Source organism: Ahaetulla prasina, chromosome 7, assembly GCF_028640845.1.
Source record: "Ahaetulla prasina isolate Xishuangbanna chromosome 7, ASM2864084v1, whole genome shotgun sequence".
Taxonomy (NCBI): Eukaryota; Metazoa; Chordata; class Lepidosauria; order Squamata; family Colubridae; genus Ahaetulla; species Ahaetulla prasina.
In genome coordinates this window covers 85,467,973-85,492,582 of record NC_080545.1, presented here as the reverse complement: position 1 = coordinate 85,492,582, position 24,610 = coordinate 85,467,973, and the positions used below count along the sequence as shown (strand labels likewise).

Sequence of the window (24,610 nt, the reverse complement as noted above, 5' to 3'; positions counted from 1 at the left end):
GTAAGTTTTTGTCTTTCTCCTTCAGTTGTTGCTTTTTTCCCCCCCACCCTTCCCTGAAAAGATATATGTAAAAGAGAGAGAAAGTGATGTGGTGTTTATGAGCAAGAAAAGGCTGGACCAAACAGGGGGCCTGTGAGGACAACTATGTTGGCTTATAAGAGAAAGAAAAGTCTGTGATTGGACAATGCATTTATTAGGCTGTTCTAAATCTTGCACATTGTGTGGCAGCTTGATTTTAGTTGAACAAGAGTGCCAAGTGGCTCATTTGTGCAACTTTATTGGCTAATTTTGAGAAACTGAATGTAAAAAAAAATAAAAAAACCTTAAGGATAAATTGCAGCAGTTTATATAACAATGTAAACCGTGTAGAGATTATACTGGTCTTTTCTGGAAGGTGAATGCATTTCTTGATGTCAGCTTAGAAGACCATAATGCTCATCACAGTGGATGAGGGTAGGTCTAAACCAGTGGTGAAATCCTTTTTTTTTTTTACTACCGGTCCTGTGGGTGTGGCTTGGTGGGCATGGCTTGGTTGGCGTGGCAGGGTAAGGATACTGCAAAATCTCCATTCCCACCCCACTCTGGGGCCAGCCAGAAGTGGTATTTGCCAGTTCTCCGGACTACTCAAAATTTCCGCTACCGGTTCACCGAACTTCTCAAAATTTCTCCAGAATCTGTCAGAACCTGCTGGATTTCACCTCTGGTCTAAACCCCTGATGGGAAAAGAACTACTTCTCAATCATATTTTTAATTTGGCTTTATTTAGCTGTATATATTTGTTCTGCTTTGTCTTCTAAGAAAAATAAGGGGCCATGTGCGATATTCCCCTATTGCATAGACTCATGTAATCCCAAGAAATAGGTCATGCTGAAATTTAGTGATTGTTTAAAGTAAATCAATGATGTTATTTCTCAGTCCTGTTCTTATTCTGTAATCTACTCTAGGCTCACCACGCATTCAGGATCAGAGAACCATGCATTTGGGTAATTTATAATTTAGCATACTGGATGAATGAGGCCACCCTGTTAAATCATCATTTAGTTATTTGAGGAAGGGTATCATGTGAACACAGACAAGTATGCACTTTTAAAATTGGGATTTATAAATTCAGATGGCATATAAACCCAATCATTACTAAAATCCTAATATGTTTAACACCGAACAATCATAATGGCTGGATCCACAGAATACAATGAGACAAACAATAAATCACATTATGATTTAATGTGATCCAGTTTTAGGCTTCTACTTGCAGTCAGAGCCGCTGAAAATTTTTAGCATGGATATAAAAAAATCTGAACTTCTCTGGCACACTGGGATAGAAGTTGGTGGGTTTGTTTCTGAGAAACCAGAAATTAGAAGATTAAAAAGTATATCTTGTAGAAATTGTTGTGTCCACTTTCCACTACAGTGGAGTTTGAATGTATTCATAGAAAGCTATGCAAAATGATGCAGATAACCCTTTTGTAGGATTAAGCCAAAATCTGAGTTTAACAGCAGGACTGACCTGACTTTAACTGCCTAAATTTGCATGGATTTCAACTTGCATGCTGGTTGAAGAATTCTTGGCGTTGAAGTCTACATATCTCAAACTACCAAGCAGGCGTGAAATCCAGCAGGTTCTGGAGAACCAATAACGAAAATTTTGAGTAGTTCTGAGAACTGGCAAATACCACCTCTGGCTGGCCCCAGAGTGGGGTGGGAATGGAGATTTTGCAAAATCCTTCCCCCAGGAGTGGGGAGGGAATGGGGATTTTGCTGTATCCATCCCCTGCCACACCCACTAAGCCATGCCCACCAAGCCACGCCCACAGAACTGGTAGTAAAAAAAAATGGATTTCACCACTGCTACCAAAGTTAAGAAACACTGCTCTGGAGAAATTGCTTTTGTTTTTATTTTAATTTTATGATGATGATAAATAGATGAGAAGGACAAAGAAATCCTGATTCTATCACAGTAGCAGTACAAGAGAGCCTGCATCCTCAAGTCAGTAAGGCTAATGTGTGTTTTCCTAGCTATGAAAACATTGTTTACTTGGTCTTTCTCTCCTCTTTTTCTCCTCCCTCTTCCAACACACAATTTCCATCTCTTTCTTCAGCATGTCTTTTACTGTAAATCTGACATTTCACAGCAAGTGGTCAAGAATGTGGGTGTTGACGCCCAAGATCCTGGGCTTAATTACACAATTATGCAGCAGTCTGGTCACAAATCTTTCAGAATGGAGCAATGGGAATTAAGGAAATTTACAACCATGATTGTATTGCAGAATTGATCTAGGTATCGCAACTGTGATTAAATGCAACCCGTTGAAATCTCTTCTTCCTTGTAATGGCCAATATGTATATATATATATATATAATAGAATGCTGTGATTTTATGGAGAATATGTGTCTTTCTTCAGCCAACTGTAACATCTGTTAATGCTGTGGGAACTCTTTCGCAATCAGTGTAATTCACATACGTATTTAAGCTACTCTACAAGCCATATTTTAAGTAATATGATATATTTTCCCACTGGCTTTGATGCTGCAATTGGAGAGACTAGCTATAAAAGATGAGGAGAAAAAGAGGACACTGATGTTTCATTCCAAAATGTACATGTGTGTTTCTGTGCACATATTCTTTTAAACTTTTCTTTTTCCAGATGCTAGAACAGAATAGAATAGAATGGAGTGGAATAGAATAGGAATAGAATAAGAAGAGAATGAGAATGAGAAGAGAATGAGAATGAGAATAGAATCCTTTATTGGCCAAGTGTGATTAGTGCAAGGAATTTGTCTCCGATGCATAAGCAACCAAGTAATAATAATCATAATAACAAAGTAATAATAAAAGATACCAATAAGATAAGGTAGTGGAACAGATGAGAAGGATACAAGTAATACAGCCATACCAATAAGTAGTGGGTTCCACTTACCTTTGCTACCGGTTTGGAACTGTGAGCGTGCATTCGCTTTGCGCACGTACAGAGTGTCCGTAGTGATGTCTGGGCAGGTGGGCGGAGCCTCCCGCCGCCACCACTACTGGTTCTCCCGAACTGGGACAAACCACTAGAAACTCACCACTGATACCAATGGGTAAATATATACTTAGACATAGGACAGATCTGTGGGATTAGGTGTTCAACAGAATGATGGCACGAGGTAAAAAACCTATCTGTTTCTAGTTGTTTTGGCATGCAATGTCCTGAAGTTGCGTCCCGGGGAGAGGCGGGGGGGAGATGAAACAGATTATGTCCAGGAATGTACATTTACTGACTACTAAATTACTACATTGGGAACGCCTACTGAAAAAATGAGAACTAGGGCCCATTTCTGATGGTTCAGTTGGTATAATGGGTGTCTTAGGGCTGTGTAACTCCTAGCATACATTTTGCTTCTTAAGGTCTTCCACTCCCACACCCTGAAAGGTGTGTGTGTGTTTAATTTATATAGCTACATGCCTCACCAAATGTCTCTGGGCAGCAAACAAAATGGTTCAAAAAATAAAAACAAATTAAAATACAAAAATTAGAATACCTAGCACCTGAGAATAAATCACACATTCTAACTGATATGTTCCCAAATGTTGCTCATCAATCTGCTCTGGGCAGCAAAATGAAGGCAGACTGAACACAGTACAAAAGTATCTAAGGAAAATAAAGTTTTATTCAGAAAGGATTTCACATTAGATCTCCCATTCTAGCTTCTAAAGTTTCTCTCTCCTGCCTCTTTCAGTACTTTGATAAAACCTTTGACACTGCATCAGTTTACTTAAAAGCATTTGAAAAATTAGTTGCAAACACTCTGGCAGAATTCTATCATAGGAATATCCATTGGCTTGGAACATGTATTTATCCATGGTGGCACAGTGGTTAGAGTGGAGTATTGCAAGCTAATTCTGCTAGTCAGCAGTTCGAGTCTCACTGGCTCAAGGTTGACTCAGCCTTCCATCCTTTCGAGGTGGGTAAAATGAGGACCCAGATTGTTGGGGGCAATAGGCTGACTCTGTAAACTGCTTAGAGAGAGCTGCAAAGCACTATGAAGCGGTAAATAAGTCTAAGTGCTATTGCTCTCTTATGTGTTTCCAAACCAGTGAGAAAATCCAGTGCTTAATTTTCTTTGAATAAAAGAGCAATGGAGAATTACGTGCTCATATTTTATTTACAAAAATAGAAGCATGGTAGAAGCAAACAGGTATTGTTTTTTTTAAACAAACAGGAAGTATCTTACGCAAGGTTCCAAAAGCATCAAATTTTATTCAAAAAAACCTCCTTTCTGATTCCAAGTTTATTTCTCTAGCATTATCTTCATAAATTAGCGTTATACCTTGATGAACATATCTTTTCTTTTATGTACACTGAGAGCATATGCACCAAGACAAATTCCTTGTGTGTCCGATCACACTTGGCCAATAAAATTCTATTCTATTCTATTCTATATTCCAATTATTTGAGGGAGATCCTCAGCTATTAGGGACTTTTCCAGTCCAATGGCTTTTTAATACCATTTGGCCACCCTCGGGAATGCTAATGCCGTAACTCTATTCAAAGCAGTATATTGGCAGTTTACCTTTTTCTGTTTTGCTGGTTTGTCGCCAGGCTAAAAGATACTATCCTTGCAAAAAGTATTTTTATGACTTCATTTTCCTCGGACTTCGTGGATAAAATGTAAAATAAAACGTTAGTTGTGATCTTGGAAAATGAGCACAAGTCTCTGGTAGGTTTTTTTGGGGGACGGATGTTTACGGGATTATCTCTCTAGGCATCACTGCAAAAGTACACAGTACTTATAGTATTTTACTATAGACACCTCGTCCGGGTTGCTTAACAACGCAAAACTACAACTCCCAGGTTTCTTTCGAGAAGCAACGGTCTCCGTTTTGTTTTTTTCCGGCAGTTAAGGCTTCCATAGAAACGGCTTTTTTTTTTTTTGCAGGCATTAACTCTGTAACGTCCTGCGGTTCCTTGAGAGTTACCTCCATTACTCCCTTCCTCGTGCGTGTATAGAGAAAGCAGTGACAAAATTTGATCTATTAAATTGGCTGCGTCTCTTTTAAGCTACGGGTTACTGCTCAAGCAACTCTATTGCGGAATCCTAACGATCACAATTCCAACATGTACATATTGTTAAGCGATCGTGGGTCAGGCGTTTTTTTTTTTTTTTTAAGACAGGAACAAGACGATAATTCTCTGAAGTTTGCACTGGAACAAGGCTGCAAACCTACAGCTTTATATCCCTTGATCCTAAGACTTCCCCCCTCCCCGCTTTAAAAGCCATAGGATCGCAGCGTGCATTTTTTTTTAAATAAAGTGTTTTATTTTATAGACATACATACATTTAAAGCATCAGCAATTCCTTCCCTGTGACTTCTTGGTGTTTTCTTCTTGGCTCCATTATTTTGTTGTTGTTTCTTCTTTCTTCACTTCAATTTGAACGATTACCATTTTTCGACAAATACATTATCATTTTCTTACATAATTATCCAATGCTTATCTGTACCTTTCTTCTACCCAGTGGTAAAATTCATCCCATATCTTAAAATATTCTGAATCCTCTCTTTTCTTTAATCATCAAGGTTAATCTATTCATTTCTGCAGCGTGCATTTTAAGGCGCCAAGCGGAGAATCTTAGTGGTTTATATTTTGGGATGCAAATATTCGGGAGGCTTTTTTTGACATACCCTTCCCCATGGCTCAACTTCGCCCATGAAGCGCGGGACTTCTAACGCGCTGCTCCGACTGTATAGCTAGTACACCTTGGCTACTTTTTAAGTCTTGCGGACTTCAACTCCCAGAATTCCCTGGGAGAATTGTGGGGTGGGGTGGGGTGGGGAATTCTGGGAGTTGAAGTCCGCAAGACTTAAAAAGTAGCCAAAGTTGGACGCCTTAGCTGTACAGTATTAGGAAACCCTTCGTATAATCGAGCTGGCGGGAAAAATACAGCGTCAAGTCCCCAACGGCTTTTCCTGAGCAAAGTCGCTGCCAGAATAATTTTCTGGACTTTAGGCGCCTCCTGGAATTTCCCTTTTTAAAAATAAATATATAAATAAATTAAAAGTTTCTTTTCGGGATGCTGCTGTTTGGCAAACAAGGGAGGTCACCGCTGGGTCTCTCCTCACGGAGCCTGTGGCGTTGGCCAGCAGGGCGGTAGGATTGCTTTCTTCCGTGTCTCCGCGCGCGGTCCTTTTCCTTTCCCGGTTCTTTGGGACGTTTCCAGACACCTGAACCACTCCGTCCCCCCCAGCTGCCGGGTCGCGCGGCTCCTTTAAGCGTATAGCGTCTTGGCCCTGCTGCAGTCCTTTGAGCCACGCTTTGCGCGCCTCCATTGGCCGCTCCCCTTCGCATCCCTCCGCCCCTTAGCCAACCGCTGCCCTTGCGCTTGTATCAAAATTCGGAGCGTACCAACGGGGGCCGCCGAGAGAGGGGCGCGGGGCGGGAGCAACCAATGAGCGGACGCTTCGGCTTGTGCCTGTTCCCGCTCCGCTCCGGAGACCAGCACCGCCTGGCCCTTTAAGGAGCTCAAGGAGCTTCTCCCCTCCCGCGTGTCCAGCGGAGGAGGATCACAGCGGCCAAAGGTGTGCGCGATCGCCTGGCGGCGCGGGGCGGCTGCTTTGGAGATTGCACCGCCGCCTCCCTTCCATCTCCCGCGGGGGCCGAGAGGGCAGCCCGGAGCGCACTCCGAAGCGGCGGCGAGGAGCGCCGGAATCCTGGGGCTCCCGCGCGCGCGCGCGCGCTCCGCAGTGGGAAACCAGCCGCCCCTTTGCAAAGCGGACTTGCCCGGGTGTTCAACTTTTCCCCCCGCGCCCTGCTGCAGGCACCGGTCATGAGCGGAGGGCAAGTACGGGAGGCTGCAATCTACCGGCCGGAGGGAGGGAAGGAAAGAAAGAAAGAGAAGGACGGGCGGGACTGGGTCGCCCTCCTGGCTGGCTGGCTGGCTTCCAGCCCCGGCGATTAAGAAGCCAGCTTTGGCGGGCGGGTGAGCTGGCATCGGCCGCTCCGCCGTTACCTTCGTGGAAGCTGGCCTGTCCTTGCCAATTGCGTGGGGGGGAAAAATAAGAAAAAAAAAGGCGATCGGGTGGAGGAGGCTGCCCTCCGCAGGGCAGTTTCGACGCCGTTGGCTGGGTGGTTGCCTTGCAAGCGAATAAATGGGGATTATGGAGAGGTTGATATATATATATATTTCTTTCTTTTCTTTTCTTTTCTGGGCACGGGAAGCCCTCCTGGCTCCCCCTCGCCCCTTCCCTAAACGGGAGAGCAGCGCCCTCCCTCGGTGCTCCCTGGAGCCGAGCCTTTTCCCTTCGGACCTGGGGGGAGGTGTGGGGTTGGGGCTGCCGGGGCGGGGTGTGTGGGAAGAAGGCTGCAGCAGCGCCTGTTTCAGTCACGATCTTTAAGGAGGGTGCGGGGATTTGCATTAGTGGGTATTAATTCATCCGTATGGTATGGTCCTTTTTTTGGGGGGGGTATTCCGATCTGGGTTAGTCCCGGTTTCCAAATAGCAATAGAATTCTAAATGGGTTAAGATCAGGGGTCTCCAACCTTGACAACTTCAAGCCTGGCGGACTTGAACTCCCAGAATTCTGGGAGTTGAAGTCTTCCAGGTTTAAAAATAGAATAGAATAGAATAGAATAGAATAGAATAGAATAGAATAGAATAGAATAGAATAGAATAGAAAATTTTTTTATTGGCCAAGTGTGATTGGACACACAAGGGATTTTTCTTGGTGCATTTGCTCTCAGTGTACATAAAAGAAAAGATACCTTCATCAAGGTACAACACTTACAACACTTAAGGATGGTCATAGGGTACAAATTTAACACCTAATGATACAACACTTAATGATAGTCATAGGCAACAAATAAGCAATCAGGAAAAAATCAATATCATATAATACATAATATATAATTATATATAATATAAGGATACAAGCAACAAAGTTATAGTCATAAGTGGAAGGAGATGGGTGATGGGAACGATGAGAAGATTAATAGTAGTGCAGATTTGTCTAAAGATTTACTAAAGTTGTCAGGGTTGGAGACCCCTGGTTTAGATCACAGTTACTATGATATACAGGTAGGCTGCCGGTGGAGACAGGGCGAATTGCAATCTTGTCCATTATTATGGTGCCAACAAGGGTGAAGAAAGCTGTAGCCTCGATGGATCGTTTTGAAGTCCCCCCAGTCCCCCTCCTCTATGCCCCTTTTGCCTGCTCTTGCTGCATTCCCACTGGTGAAAAGGAGAGCCTTGAGATGCAACGGGCAGTATTGAATTTCTTATGGTACAGAAGCTTAAGCTGGCTTGGGAGCTAACGTTTTTTGATCTGACAGTCTAATGTCCATCCAGCGTGTGTAGGCTGGCCAGAGAAAGCAATTTTGTCCGTACTGTGTATTTCAGGGAGATAAGTGGTGATTTGGGAAGCAACAGGATCATTCTGTCTCAAAAACAATGAACTCTTGTCTGGGGGGGGGGAGTCTTGTTTTGCAATCCAGTATCATTCCTGGTTTTAGGGGGAAAATATTAGCCCCTTAGGATACAAGTGGATGGAGTTCCAAGTTAGCAAATTCTGTATCCTTTCCTGCAGGATTCTGAGCCCAAGGGTAATATCCGATTGCAAAATGTATGCATGCGAAGAACCCAGATAGTTATTTCAACTTCTCCCAGTCAGAAGTTGTTCACAGTCCTTGCACACATATATATTGGCTGTTGCTTGGAGCTGCCAGAAACCTGTGACAGTCTGCTGAATAGCAGGCATCAGCCAGTAAATCCAGATCCACCTTCCGCTGTGTGTCCCGTTGCTCATCATATGCCGTTGCAGCCCATTTTGCTGGATTGAAAGCATGATCTGGTACCAAAGGGCTGTAAGGCAGAGCAATTATCTCCAAGTTGAGCTTAGGCTGGATTTGTGAGCATGCTGAATCCCATGTGGGTTTAGTTGTGGCTAACGGAAAGCCAAAAGAAACAAACAGAAAACAGCCTACATTTTTAGCGGTGGTGGAGTCTTAAGGGAAGATAGCACAGTTTTACTTGTGAGTGGTCTTCCAGGGGCAGTCAAGTTTAGAACTTAAACGGATTTTGGATTTGCTCTAGAAAGCTCAGCAGCCTTTTCATAAACGGTTTCAAATGCAATTGTTTGAGTAGGATTTATTGAGGGGTTATCTAGCTTCAGTATAAAATGAGAGATGAATAAATGACTCAGTAAACTGCTTCACCTCTCTTATCTAAAGTGGTCTTTTGTATTAGACACAACTCATTGCTTTTCCTCCCTCCTGGGATTATTTTATGTATTACGTTCCACTGTTTACTCCAGGCACTCCTTAGATTATGCCTGAAGCATCTTTCCCCAGGAGAAGTGTAAATCTTTCCATTCTCATCGACTTGGAAATAAAGCTGGTTTTTGCTCTGTTATTTTAGCGTGCCTGGAGGAGATGTCCTTTGAGAGGAAAAACTCCTCATCCTGCGCCTTTCATTGAGTCAGGTGTTGGTTGTCCATTAAGTGTGAAGGGAAGGAGAGGTTCAGTCGCTGCCATTTTTCTTCAGCAGGAAACTACCTTGAGTCATTCAGAAGAATGATGCCCAGTTCTGACGTCAGGGCCTAAAATGCCTGTTGGATTTTCAAGTATCATCATGTTCAGAACTGGTGAGATATAGTGAGGAATTTTTGGGTAACGTCCAGAATGGGAGGAAAATATTTTACAGTAGTACATATTTAAATTTTTCAGCTAGGGTTTAAGGCAAATGGTATGTGTGTTGATTGTTGGACCTGATTTTCATTAGATGTATCAATGCCCAATTGATTAAGGAAATATATTTCAGTTCAATAAACGTATTTCTTAGGAGAACGGTAATGGATCCTAGACAGGAGAAAAGGCCATCATCCATTTTCTCGGTACATATAGTCTCCTCCTGATCCAGCTTATCTGCAGAGTTATACAGAAAGTCATTACTTACTGTCTGCTTTGTTTCATGATTGTTTGAGGTTAAAAAAGCTTTGCAACTAATCCTTGTAGCAGTAGCAATAGCACTTAGATTTATATACCACTTCATAGTGCTTTACAGCACTCTTGAGTGGTTTACAGCTGTCAGCATATTGCCCCCAACAATCTGGGTCCTCATTTTACCGACCTCGGAAGGATGGAAGGCTGTGTCAACCTCGAGTCGGTCAGGACCAAATTCCCAGCAGTGGGCAGAGTTACTGCATTCTAACCACAGTTCAAGTCTGTATTTGACAACAAGCCAGAGCCAATGGAGAGTAAAATTGCGAGGGGCATTCACCCGATGTTTCACTTACCAGCCAAGTTGGAAGAGACGTTGTAAGCCTATTGCAGTGCATGATTTTTCACTTTTTTTTTTTTTTGAATTTATATCCACTTATTGGCCACAGAGCTTAGCGAGAGAGTTGTGGCCATCTTGTGCCAATTATGGTTGCTGTGCACAAACTCAGATACTTCGGCCACCTAATGAGAAGGAAGGACTCACTGGAGAAGAGCCTAATGTTGGGAACAATTGAGGGCAAAAGAAGAACGGGACGACAGAGAATGAGGTGGCTGGATGGAGTCACTGTACGCGTGAGCTTAAATGGACTCCGGGGGATGGTAAAGGACAGGAAGGCCTGGAGAAACATTGTCCATGGGGTCATGATGGGTTGGACATGACTTCACGACTAACAAAGCACAAACCCTTTCTTTCAGGGACCTCCTCCAAATCCCGATGCTCCTATTGAGTAGGATGGTGCTTTGGTCTCCACCTCATTTTAAATCCCATTTTGCAAAAGTGTTACCTCAAGGAGAGGAGAAGTGTGCTTGAACAGACTTGGACTGTGGTTCAGGTATCCAGCCCTGAAATCACAGACCGTATGCAATCATTATTTCCAGTAAAAGCTACCTTCCAGAGTCATTGCAGGGATACAGTGAATGGTGGTAGAACTATGGATGTGCCCTCAGGGCAAGATGTTTGCAATTCAATGTATTTTTCATATTTTGACTCATACATACAGTACATAACTGGGATCGGTAAAATGTTTTGAATTTGATATGCTCCAATTTGAATGTGCAACCATTCAAGCAGTTCTATTTCATTACACTACTTAGTATTTTATGGCCCCCCTCCCTTATTATATAACACTCGTGTGTTGATGGTGCATTTCCCTGGCTTATTTACTGCTGGCATGTCAACTTCAATATATCAGTCAGCACCAGTGTATGTAGTAAGGGCTTGAATATGATGATGTGCTGACTGAAAGCTTACATGTGCATGGTCTCTGTGTTACATAATTTTTTTGGGGGGGTGCAGATGCAGACCCTATGTATTCTTAGGGACACGGTGGCTCAGAGGCTAGGACGTTGAGCTTGTCGATCAAAAGGTCAGCAGCTCAGCGGTTCAAATCCCTAATGTTGCCATGTAACGGGGTGAGCTCCCGTTACTTGTCCCAGCTTCTGCCAACCTACCAGTTTCGAAAGCACGTAAAAATGCAAGGAGAAAAAATAGGGACCACCTTTGGTGGGAAGGTAACAGCATTCCGTGCGCCTTTGGCGTTGAGTCATACCAGCCACATGACCACGGAGACGTCTTCGGACAGTGCTGGCTCTTCGGCTTTGAAATGGAGATGAGCACCGCCTAGAGTCGGTAATGACTGGCACGTATGTGCAAGGGGAACCTTTACCTTTACCTTTACTATATATTCTTATCTCTGCTTTAATGGCGATATCTTTTTGCTCTCTGAATTGGAGGAAGGCCATCTACACTCTATAGAAGTTAGCTATAGGAGGAAATAATGGGAAATGAGGTTTATTTGTTAAATTACTTTTGCATGCCATCCTTGATTCAATGCACGTAAGGCATCTTTCTCTTCTTCCAGCAGCCTTGTAAGACTCTTAAAATCTAGTAGTTTATGACTCCACTGGAATTCAGTTTTGAAGATGAGAAGGGTATGCACCCAAGATGTCCATGTCCCATTTCAGCTTTTAGGTTTTTTGATCATAGAGTTGATCTCCTAGACCTGTCTCTCTAGTCCGAATGGAGGTCAATACCATTCTATATCTGGGAATGGTTTTGTACTGTACCAGAGAGGTGTGTGTGTGCGTGTGTGCGCGTGCTTTTTCCCTGCCAAGCTACTTTTTCAAATACAACGATGATTCATTATCCAAACCTCACTTTGCTATAAATCCAGAAGGAGTTTTATTGTCTGTTGAAAGCTAGAGGTAAGAGTCAGCTTTACCTTGTCAAATGCTACTCTTTGTAAAACAACAGCTGAAAGCTTGGGAGGTTGATATTAATAAATTATAGGAGAAATAGGATCTCTGTGCCATACCTGCAGGGTTACTAGGGTTTATGCTTCTGCTTGTGGTTCCAAATTTATCTCAAGAACATTGGAAACAAAGTAGGCTAAACTCACATGCTGGGAAGAAGGCAGGCTTCCCTCCCTTGACATTCTTAAAGCTCTTTAAAACCAACGTAAAAAGTTCTTTATAGTTTCAAGCAGTTTTAACAGTGAATAATAATAATAATAATAATATTTTAATTTATATACCGCTCTTCTCCCGAAGGACTCAGGGCGGTGAACAGGCAGATAAAATATAAATACACACAGTAATTAAAAACATCCCTTAAAAAACTAATTCAAATGCCCAAAAATGTTAAAAAACGTACTCCCCCGTAAAATAACAAAATTTTAAAAACCCATCCAATAAAAATAAAAATCAGGCTAGTCCAGCCATACGAAATAAATAAGTTTTAAGTTCGCGGCGAAAGGTCCTAAGGTCAGGTAATTGTCGAAGTCCGAGGGGAAGTTCGTTCCACAGGGTCGGAGCTCCCACAGAGAAGGCCCTCCCTCTGGGGGCCACCAGTCGACACTGTTTGGCTGACGGCACCCTGAGGAGTCCCTCTCTGTGGGAGCGTACCGGACGATGGGAGATAGAAGCCGGCAGTAGGCGGTCCCGTAGATAGCCCGGTCCTAAGCCATGGAGCGCTTTAAAGGTGGTAACCAATACCTTGAAGCGCACCCGGAAAACAACAGGTAGCCAGGGCAGTCTGCGAGGATAGGTGTTATGTGGGAGCCCGAGACGCCCTCGATAACCCGCGCAGCCGCGTTCTGAACTAGCTGAAGTCTCCGGTGCTCTTCAAGGAGCCCCATGTAGAGAGCATTGCAGTAGTCCAGGCGAGAGGTAACGAGCATGAGTGACTGTGCATAAGGCATCCCGTCCAGGAAGGACGAACTGGCGGATCAGGCGAACCTGATAAAATGCTCTCCTGGAGACGGTTGCCAAATGGTCTTCAAAGGACAACCGACCATCCAGGAGCACGCCCAAGTTGCGTACCTTCTCCATCGGGGCCAATGATTCACCCCCGACAGACAGCCGCATCTGCAGCTGACTGTACCGAGGTGCCGGCATCCACAGCCACTCCGTCTTGGAGGGATTAAGTTTGAGCCTGTTCCTCCCCACTGGACCCCATCCAGTGCTGCAGGTAACCCTCGATTACGACCACAATTCAGCCCAAAATTTTTATTGCTAAGTGAGACAGTTGTGAAGTGAGCTTTGTCCCATTTTACAACTTCTGTTGCCACAGTTGTTAAGTGAATCTGGCTTTCCCATTGACTTCGCTTGTCAGAAGGTCGCAAAATGGGATCATGTGGCCCCAGGGCACTGCAGCCATCATAAATACAAGTTAGTTGCCAAGTATCCAAATTTTGATTGCGTGACCGTGGGATGCTGCAATTGTACGTGTGAAAAACAATCGTAAGTCACTTTTTCACTGCCATTGTAACTTTGAACAGTCGCTAGACAAATGGATGTAAATTGAGGACTACTTATATCCGTTGATACTTATTTTGAGAGAAGATTTTAGGCTTTCTGCTGAGAAATCTTAAGTGTAGAATTATTGAAAGGTAAAGATATGAATAAATATGTAATTGTATGTAGCCATGCATATTCACTACATTAAATTGTATTAACTGTCCTGGTCTAGTTTCTTAGAATTGTGGAAATCCTATCCTTATTAATGTTAGGTATTAATTTATAAATAATATTTGAACTACTGCGTTCACTGCAAACTTCAGCAACACCAAATGACAACACATGGGTGTGGATTTGATTGTGCAAATGCTGCAATTATGTACCTGCCTTGAGATACCTGATACAACTATGTACTCTGTGATGTTCCTCTGCTTGTGTCATTGTACAGGTATCACTATTTGTGTCCTCTTGAGCCCTGCAGACTTTTGTGATGTGCCCAGAGCTTCTGGGCATTCGGCTGTAAATTTAAACATGATGTACCTCTTGTGTAGCATAGCTCTTATTCTGCTTGACTAGTGACTAAGTCTTAGTTGATGCAATTAACAGCATTGTTCCCAGAACTGCTAGCTGTTCAACAGTTTTGGAAGCCTATTAAAAAAATTATTTAAAAGTGAGAGTTTTATACACAAACATCTAGCGGATTCAAACTGGTTGGAGTACATGTTTTGATGTGGTGGAAAATAAAAGTCTAAAGGGAGCTGAAAGGTACAGGAAAACAGATATCCATATTGCCGGAAAAAAATCCTTTCCTCTCCTTTTTCTACTTACACTTTTCCCTTGATTAATATAAGTTTTGGACTCATTTTTTCCTCCCATGTATTTTTTAAATCCTCATTTCCTGCCCTTGGTTCTCTTAGATTAATTCTGCTTTCGCTTCCTCTTTTCCTTCAGCCAAAGTTACTGTGTGATAGGAAGGCAAATTAGCAAATCCCAGCTGAAAACTTTGAGCCGTTCTCATGTATTACACTACTATCTTTATGCTAAGGATCATATTTGTCTCCTGGGGAAACGTGTGGCTTCAAATGTTACGTTTGAAGGAGCAGTGAAAAGTGAAAAATCTTAGACATCCACAGTTGTAATGAGTGGCGCTTGCAGAATTATTGTTGAAGAGGCCCAAGATTTATTTAATATATGCAGATCTACCAATTATATCTTAGGTAATAGGCTCCAATTAACTACTGTCTGAAATCATAGTTATTGACAAGTCCTCGACATGTTAAGGCTTCTGAATCATTGCCTAATTTAGCAAAGCCAGCGAGAATCTGACATAGGTTTAAGGTTAAGTACCAGCCATAATAATTTTTAGAATTAAAAAAAAATTAAAATGTTGACTCTTTGGTTAGAATTATTTCCCAATTTCCAACTACAATAAAATGGAGAATATTGGATATTCAGTCTTGGTTTGTTAGTTGTGTTGGCCTTAAACCTGAAAATTCAGCGTTGTCTTGCTATGTGGCTTCCTCAATTTCTTAACCTATTTTTACCCTCCTGTGAGGAATTGCAAAACATTAACACATATTCTTAAGAAATCTTTCCCTGAAGAGTTCAGAAAGTTAGGTCAGAAATGTTTGTCTTGCATAACGGAGACATTTCTTTTCAAGAGCTAAATTTGGAACAAAATAGAGTTCATATTTGTCTTAAAGAGGTCATAATCAGTGATGTGCTCGGCAATAAACTTTATAAGGTAGGTAAAATGAGGACCCAGATTGTTGGGGGGGCAATAAGTTGACTTTGTAAAAATATACAAATAGAATGAGACTATTGCCTTATACACTGTAAGCCGCCCTGAGTCTTCGGAGAAGGGCGGGGTATAAATGTAAACAAACAAACAAACAAACAAACAAACAAACACGTTCTGCACAGCTTGAATGTGGAAGAAGATTCTTGGCAGAAGAATTAATTACATACAAGTATTGTACGTATTAGCCCTGCAAATTCAAGAGCTGTATTTGTATTTCTGCCATGGCTTTATAGAGAGGTAATCACTGGCATAGATTTATTAGAGACATAGGATGGTACTGAGTTGCATCAGTGGTGGGATTCAGCCAGTTCGCACCACTTCGGGAGAACCGGTTGTTAACTTTCTGAATAGTTTGGTGAACTGGTTGTTGGAAGAAATCATTAGGGCAGAGAACCGGTTGTTAAATTATTTGAATCCCACCACTGAGTTACATGAAAGATAGTTGTCAGGTGTATAAAAACCCCTGTTGCTAGAACACCGCCCAGCCAAGATCAGTAAATGCCTACTAAACCTTGGCTCCAAAGGCCCTCTCATCAACAGATTCAGCCATTGCAACTTACTGTTAGAATTAAACTGTGCATTATATAGTAAAACCTCAGTTCAACAGACTTTGATGTAATGGATTTTGGCTGCAGTGGGCTAAATTTTCACTTAAACGGCTTCTAGAAAGCGGAGACAAATCTGTTGGATCTGAAGTCTGTCTGTTCCTATTGTTTCTTCTGCCCAGGTTTAGCCATATAGGCTATTGCCACCTCTCCCACACTGCCCAAGAGATCCTTGATTGACATCCCTGTTGCTACCCACCACCCTATGTCCTCTCCCTGCATCTTGCTTGATTGTAACCCTGCAGAAGGTTGTGTCACCTGCCGTGTTGTGCCAATACTAAAGTCACATGATCCAGATCACCCCAGTATTTCTACTCTCCCTACTATCCTTGTCCTTGTAACATTTTGCTCTTCCTGGCCAACAGCAAATAAGTAAAGATTATTCTTCCTGCTAGGTAGGTAATGTTTGACTTGCATCCAGTCATTTAGCGACCATTTGACGTTAAGATAGATTTCCCCAAAGGTACTTATGGTCCAATTTCAACATTACGACGCTATTATGACCTAGGCCCAAGTAGTTATTACCAGACACTATCAGTTCTAAACAAACATATTTTATTAGAACAGCTGAGAATTACTTCATTCTCAGCTTAGTCCAAATTAATTCCAAAACAAATCCTGCAGAAAAAGTCCTTCGGCCTTATCACCTTTGTCCTCTTTGGCACCCTGCCAAAGGCTTTTCTTGGCAAAGCCCCACAAACTTCAGAAACAAGAGACATCGACTAGAAACAAATGTAGCAATGCTGTTTTCCTACAAAGAGCCCAAGAGCCATTGCTGCTCTTTTAAGCCTTATGGGAGGGGCCAATCATCTCCTGGCCTTACTCCTGAGTCATCCTTTTTGCTTTAGCTGCTCTTGCCTTCTGGCAGCTCTTCGCATGCGTGCACTAGAACTCCTCTTGTTCCTCTGCCTCTCTGCTGTCTGCCGCTGGAGGCTCTGGAGTTCATGCATCGCTCCCAGATGGCCTTGGCCCTACCTCTGCCTCCGATGCAGAGCCCTCGTCCGGGCCTTCCCCAGAGTCCAGGACTTCACAGCCTCCTCACTGCCCAACTCCACTGCTAGCTCCATGGGCTGCTGGTGGACCACAACAGACCTACACACACACACACACACACACACACACACACACACACACACACACACACACGGAGTGGCCATGGGATCACATTCTGGCTTGTTAGCAACTGGTTCACCTTCACAAAAATTTGCAGTGGCTCGCTATTACATTCATGCAATTTTTGACATTTTTTGTAGGTTTCTAGTGTTTACTTCCAGTTTCTGGAAAACCTACCTATTGGGCATAATGTTAGGTTAATGAATGCAGCAAAAAAATGTAGAAAGTCAGTAGTGACCCGCTTAATGACCACAATGACTTATACTGTAACTCTAATTGCAGGCTCAATTACAGTCGTAAGCCGAGCGCTAACTATATATTTAATGCCATTGCCACCAGGACTATTCATACACTCGCCACACTTCTTCCTCTTGTTCCATTTTGATAGCATCTCTTCCTCTCTTCCTTTCCTCTGTCACTTTGGACTCTTTGCTAAGAGAACCCTTGCCTTGTGAAAAAGTAAAACATAAAGAACTGAAAAAAAAAATCTTTTGAGGTTTAGGACATATTCTCATTACTGAGAATATACCACTGTTCTTTAGTTTGATGAAGGATTCCATCTATCTCTTAAACAAGGGTCTCCATCCTTGGCAACTTTAAGCCTGGCAGACTTCAACTCCCAGAATTCCCCAGCCAGCAAAGGAAAGCTGGCTGGGGAATTGCTGGGAGTTGAAGTCCTCCAGGCTTAAAGTTGCCAAGATTGGAGACCCCTGTCTTAAAACCAGGAAGCAACGTGGATTTTAAGTTGGTTCTCTATAGAAAAAGCTCTGAAGGGAGTAAATACTTGACTTAAATAATAGTGACAGATAGCTCAGAGTTCTGCTGACTAAGAGGGCAGTCAGCTGTAAGGCGTTGGCTGTCAGTAGAACCAGGCACCAGCAGAACAAGACATAAAAATTGCAAGGTTTAACATTGGTGCCAAAATTTGCCCCTGAGGTGGCAATTTAAGGGAAGACTAAAAGAGAACAAATACCGCTGTGTCCTCAGTTCAACTTAGCATGGATGAGGCTCTAGCCAACACATACTGTTCATAAGTGCTATGGCTACGGCATATTTTTTTTTTAAATTAAATGTTTAATTTAATGTGACACCCACGAAAACTCAACTCTTAAGCATGAAATCATAGGTTGAAAGTATAACATGTTATCACAAACACGAAATAAAACCTTTTTCCAAGAAATGGGGCCTGCTAACTAAAGCCTAGAGATCCTATTGTTTTCAAGGGCAGGTGGGTTAATTCCTGTTGCTGGACCATCCCTGAGAAAATGAAGTGAGAAATCCTGGGACTCTACACATCCCCACTCCAGCATTTCTCGGTTGTGTTGGAAACGGCACTGACCGAATTTCATGGCGGTCAGGAATTTAAGTCCTGCCTATCTTAAAAATGATCAGTTGGGAGAAAGCTGGTGTACCTGGCCACACCTGGGAGAGAGGCAGAAAGAACATGGGGAAAAATTATATCAGCCAAAAGTCATATGATGGTCCAAAGGTCCATTGGGATAAAAACCATTTAGGACCTTTCTGAATACAAAGAGAACAATCATATATCAGCCGCAAACTGTTCCATAGACTGGGGATTGAAGTCAAGAAGGTTTGGCATCTTATCGCTGGCATCTTGTTCTCAAGGGAGCAGAATCCTTAACAGGTCTAGAAGACCAAATTGGACAGGTTGGTAAGATGATCCTTGATCTGATTTGGTGCCATGTTGTACAGGACTTTATATATCATGTCCAGCTCTTTGATTTGGGCTTGAAAGCCCACTGGCATCTTTTTAATAGATTAACAGAGTTGGAAGGGACCTTGTAGGTCATCTCATCCAACCCCACCACCCAAGCAGGAGACCCTACACCATTTCTGACAGATGGCAGTGCAGTCTCTTCTTGAAAGCTTCTAGTGATGAAGCTTCCACAACCTCCGAAGGCAAAGCTGTTCCATTGGTTGATTGCTCTCACTGTCAGAAAATATTTCCAGGTTGAATCTTTCCTTGTTCAGTTTCCATCTATTATTCCTTGTCTGGCCTTCAGGTGCTTTGGAAAATAGCTTGACCCCCGCTCCTCTCAATATTGAGCCCCTCAAATATCTAGTGCAGCATATATAAGAACATGGGTTTCCCCATGCACTTGGCCACCACATTCTGTGCCAGCTCTATTTTCCAAAATCATTTTCAAATCTAGCCCTGTGTAACCACTTGGGTGATGATTAGGGGCCAGTCACCATTGTAAAAGCATCCTGGTCTATGACTTGCACACCAGTTTAGTTTCTTTATATGCTACTGAAGTAGAAATATATTACAGAATATAATAAAGTCTCACCAGAATACATCTGATACAGCAAATTTTATTTTAAACTAGCATTGTATGTTAAAAAAAGATAATAAACTTCATAGGGCACTATTGCTGATAGCTTGCTATCAATGGTGTTGGACGGTAAATTTTGGAAAATCACCCCCTTTTTTTAGCCCATTTCTGGAATGGACAGAAGAATAATACATATGGTGTGTGTTTTTTGGTGAATAGAGAGCCTAAAATAACTCTTGCCATTGCTAAGCTTATAATTGTAGCCTACAGAGTTTGTGTTTTGCTAATAGCAAAATAAACTAAGCACGCTCATAGGTCTATTTATTACGTGTGTTTTATTGTGTTTTTGTATTGTCTGGGACAATGACCCTAATAAAATTACTTGTTTACCACCAAAACATCTGATATGTAAGCATTGTCACCTGATTTCAAGAATAATGCCGACATTTGGTGGCAAAATGACTGAATTCTTGATGTGATTTCAACTTGCTTTTCAAGGTTTGAGGTACTTTTGGAAGATAGGTATGCACCTAGTTTGCCTGAGGAAGTTTTTGTGTTCCCATGCTAGCCGTTAAAATCCCTCCCCAGAGTCAAAAGATTTCAGCCACCTCCAGTGGCCTGTTATGTTCCTGAAAGTCAGTCAAGTTGAGTTTGAGTCTTTAATTGCTTAACTCTGCCTGCCAATTGATGTTACAATCAGTGGTGGGATTCAGCCAGTTCGCACCCCTTCAGGAGAACCGGTTGTTAACTTTCTGAGCAGTTTGGCAAACTGGTTGTTGGGATAAATTATTAGGGCAGAAAACCGGTTGTTAAATTACTTGAATCCCACCACTGGTTACAATCCATTAAACCTCAACATGGATCTTTTCTTTCTCTTGTAGGAGTAAAATAAAATTGTACAGTATCAAATTTCTATGTATTATTATTGCCTTCAAGTCAGTGTTGACTGCCAATATTGATTCGTGCACTTTTCTTGGCAAGATTTTTGAAAGTAGTTTGCCATTGCCTTCTTCCTAGGGCTGAGAGAGTGTGACTGGCCCAAGGTTATCCAACAGGCGTTGTGCCTAGACCAGGTTTAGAACTCTGAATCTCTTGATTGCTAGCCTGGTGCCTTAACCACTACACCAAACTGGCTCTTCTCTTTACTATGTGATTTTCTTAATTCTTGGATGAGAATTTACATCAGCATCAGCTAGCAATATTGTTCTTTAAAAGGCTAATATCTCTAGTCCCAAATATTCGCAGAGCATCAGATTGAAGAACAATGTGAACCAAATCTCACAGCTTCATTAATTATGATTTATGACTTTGCATTTTGAGCAAAGCCAATTCGTTGGAGCTGATTTAAGTAAGTCATGTTTAAGATAACCTTGGCTTAGCATGATGCATTTATGCCCTTTGCACATTCAGCTATATCTGCTATTTTACCATAATACGATATAGCACACTTTTTCTTGTGTGTGTGTGTGTGTGTGTGTATATATATATGTGTGTGTGTTTAGTTTAGTATTTTTGCTTGGTGTTTCTGGATATGGTATGTTGCTGCTTATCAGAAACCACAGCTAAGTAAAGTTGAACATTCTTAATATATTTTTAATCTTGGAGGACAGTGGTGGGTTTCAATTTTTTTTACTAACAGTTCTGTGGGTGTGGCTTGATGGGTGTGGCATGGCTTGGGTGTGGCTTGATGGCCGTGACAGGGGAAGGGTACTGCAAAATCCCCATCCCCTCCCCACTCCAGGGAAAGGATACTGTAAAATCTTTATTTCCTCCCAATCAGTTGGGACTTGGGAGGTAGAGAATAGATGGGGGCGGGGCCAGTCAGAATTTTTACTACCAGTTCTCTGAACTACTCAAAATTTCTGCTACCAATTCTCCAGAACTTGTCAGAACCTGCTGAAACCCACTTCTGTTGGAGGATGTTGAAAGGAAAATTGCATGGCATTTAAGCTGTTCAAGAGCTGATAGTTTTAGTTGGGCAAACAACCTCTTAATAAATCCTGTATTTTTTGAAATAATACACCTTGTTGCTGAAAGCAAACTTTCAGAAGTGTTTGAGTTTTTTTATTTGCTTTAGCTTGTAACCTTTGTGAAAAAAATTAATCTAGAAGGATATTGCATTTCATAATACATATTGTGGAATTCAGCGGGTAATTATTTCTTTCCGATTTTCCCCATGACAGCAGTGCATAACAATAATTTATGATTCAGAAAAAAAAATAATTGTTGTAGAGTTAACTCATTGAAAGCTGCTTTTTAGGGCCAGTCACAACATTTCCAAATCATACTTTTATTTTTTTCTCTCTCTTTGTATAAGTTTCCATTTATGAGTAATTCATATATTATGTCTTTTTGCGGTTTGCCCAAATAGATTCTCTCTTCTGCTTTTTAAGCAGCAAATCCTGTGCCAATTGAGAATATCCTGTTAAGATCATCCATCCGTAAGTCATGAATACAGCAAAAGCTCTAAAACATTGACCGCCCAGGAAACTAAGCAACTACTTATAAAAGCAAGTGTTGGCATATCTTAATTATGAATACTTCATTTATGATGAATTACATGTTCTGTTTATAATCTAATATTTACCATAGTCTCTTACCATTATACGTGCTTATATAATTTTTTCTGCAGTACATTTTTGCGTTTGGATTTGTCTACCTGACTCGGGCTAAAACAAAATTAATTAATTTGTTTGTTTATTTGTCAAACATGTACAAGATAACAAGTATAGGTATGAACATAAACATGAACAAAGGAAGTAAATATAGATAAATGGTGACAGTAAGACAGGGATGGTAGGCACTTATGCATGCCCCCTTTAAAGGTTCCCCTCGCACATACGTGCTAGTCGTTCCTGACTCTAGGGGATGGTGCTCAACTCCATTTCAAAGCTGAAGAGCCAACGCTGTCATAAGACGTCTCCGTGATCATGTGGCCGGCATGACTCAATGCCAAAGGCGCATGGAACGCTATTACCTTCCCGCATTTTTTATATGCTTTCAAACTGCTCAGGTGGCAGAAGCTGGGACAAGTAAGGGAAGCTCACCCCGTTAAGCGGCACTAAGGATTCGAACCGCTGAACTGCTGACCTCTCGATCGACCCACTAAGCCACCTTTACAGATCTTTACGCCCCCTTTACAGATCTCTTAAGAATGGTGTGAGGTCCACGGTAGACAGTTTGAGACTGAAACTGTGAGGGTTTGAGGCTGTAACAATGGAGTTGGGTAGAGCATTCCAGGCATTGACCACTCTGTTGCTGAAGTCATATTTTCTGCAAAAGTTATTGACATTCTTTATCAAACTTTCTTATTGATTAGAAGAGATAACAGTTTCTATGGTAATTTTTAAATTATTTCAAATTTAAATTATTCTGCGGTGTTTTTTTTTAAATTCTTAATCTTAATTTTAGTATTTTAATATTCAATTTGTGTGTTGTTTATATATTGATTATACTGTATACCACCCAGAGCCCTGGCTAAGAATAGGAAATATAAATAAATAAATTATAAAATTATAAGGAAAACTTAGATGTGTTTTTCCCAAAAACGCAATGGGAAATATTAAGAGTTTTTTTAAAAAATCCAACACAGTCTTTAAACATTTGGTTGTGAAAGGCCCAGCAAAATGGTGCTTTCTCACATATCAGATGCTCTGCACTTCAGCCTTCTAAATATTAAAACCCTAGATTTCACAAGGAAGTTAAAAATATATGCAAATGTATGTGCTTCATTTAGATTGCAAAATTGTTGATCTGTTAAATACTGAACAGACGCTCTGTATAGCTCCATCATGGGTATGAAAAAAGAACAGTTTCGTATATAAAAGTTTCTAGAGGAGCAGCTTTCTTGAACCAGGGTCCACATCAGGTAACCAAGTTTTTTTAAACAAACCACAACTGACTTGATTCATATAAACCATAATTAACTGGTCAAAAAACCCCAAATAATCCATGTTACTGGTTTGCATGTTTTAGAACTTAGGCTTTTATCTGTTGCAGCTTTAAAAAAATGTTGTGGCATTTTAAATTTTAATGCAGAAATATTTTTTGATTGTTACGGTCTGCTTTGAATTAAAGAGATTGTGAGTCGTTAGAGTTTATACTTCTGTAATAATTTAACTTGTTAAAATATTATAAGATCATGTTCTTTTCAAAGAATAATAATTATTTTTTTATCAAAAGCTATCCCAACAATTAATATAAATCAGGCTTAAAAAGAATAGAAGTAAAATTGAAATTAAAAAAATACCTCAAGGAGAAAATAATCAGGATAAAAGCTATCCACTATTAAATCCTGCCTCAGGTGTAGGGGTGCTATTCAGCAGGTTCTGACAGATTCTGGAGAACCAGTATCGGAAATTTTGAGTAGTTCGGAGAACTGGCAAATACCACTCTGACTGGCCTCAGAGTGGGGTGGGAATGGGGATTTTCCCATATCCTTCCCCCAGGAGTGGGGAGGGAATGGAGATTTTGCAATATGCTTCCCCCAGGAGTGGGGAGGGAATGGGGATTTTGCAGTATCCTTCTCCCAGAGTGGAGAGGGAATGGAGATTTTGCAGTATCCTTCCCCTGCCACGCCCACCAAGCCACGCCCACAGAACTGGTAGGAAGAAAATTTGAATTCCACCACTGCTCAAATGGATATAAACAACAGTGCCTTTTTAAAAACACCTTTTTTATCCAAAAGTTGTCAACATCAATCACAAATTAATTTTCTTCCCTGTTTGAAAAGGCATATGCCTCCAGTATGATTGTAACTGTTTTAACATAGCTGCACAGTTTCGCTTGAAATACCTGAAATGCATTTAAAATGGTGGGCCATGGGAAATAATAGTCTCAAAAAAAGCTATTGCAATGGGTAAATCTAGTGACTAGAAAGAGCAAAAGGGATGAAGGAAGACAAGTGGCAGATTTATCTCTACTAACCAGGGGTGGTATTGACTTACCTTCGCTACCGGTTCGCAAATGTGAGCGCGCGCACGACACTTCTGCACATGCTCAGAACCTTCTGCACATGTGCAGAGCGTCAAAAACAGGACATGATGACATCCGGGCGGGTGGGCGGAGTCTCCCGCAGCCGCTGCT

At 41.6% G+C, this 24,610-nt stretch overlaps 1 protein-coding gene across 25 annotated transcripts in view; it reads left to right on the top strand.

Moving 5' to 3' along the window:
- The window catches only part of MICAL3 (microtubule associated monooxygenase, calponin and LIM domain containing 3), a 227,890-nt gene that overhangs the window by 17,743 nt on the left and 185,537 nt on the right, over nt 1–24,610 (top strand). For 21 of the 25 annotated variants that reach the window (XR_009156059.1, XR_009156060.1, XR_009156061.1 and 18 more), the window contains exon 1: nt 6,565–6,815. The exons of 1 other annotated variant lie outside the window; for it this stretch is intronic. The gene's annotated coding sequence lies outside the window, so the exon portion shown is untranslated. 3 more of the 25 variants (XM_058190694.1, XM_058190693.1, XM_058190692.1) reach the window with 3 other exon arrangements.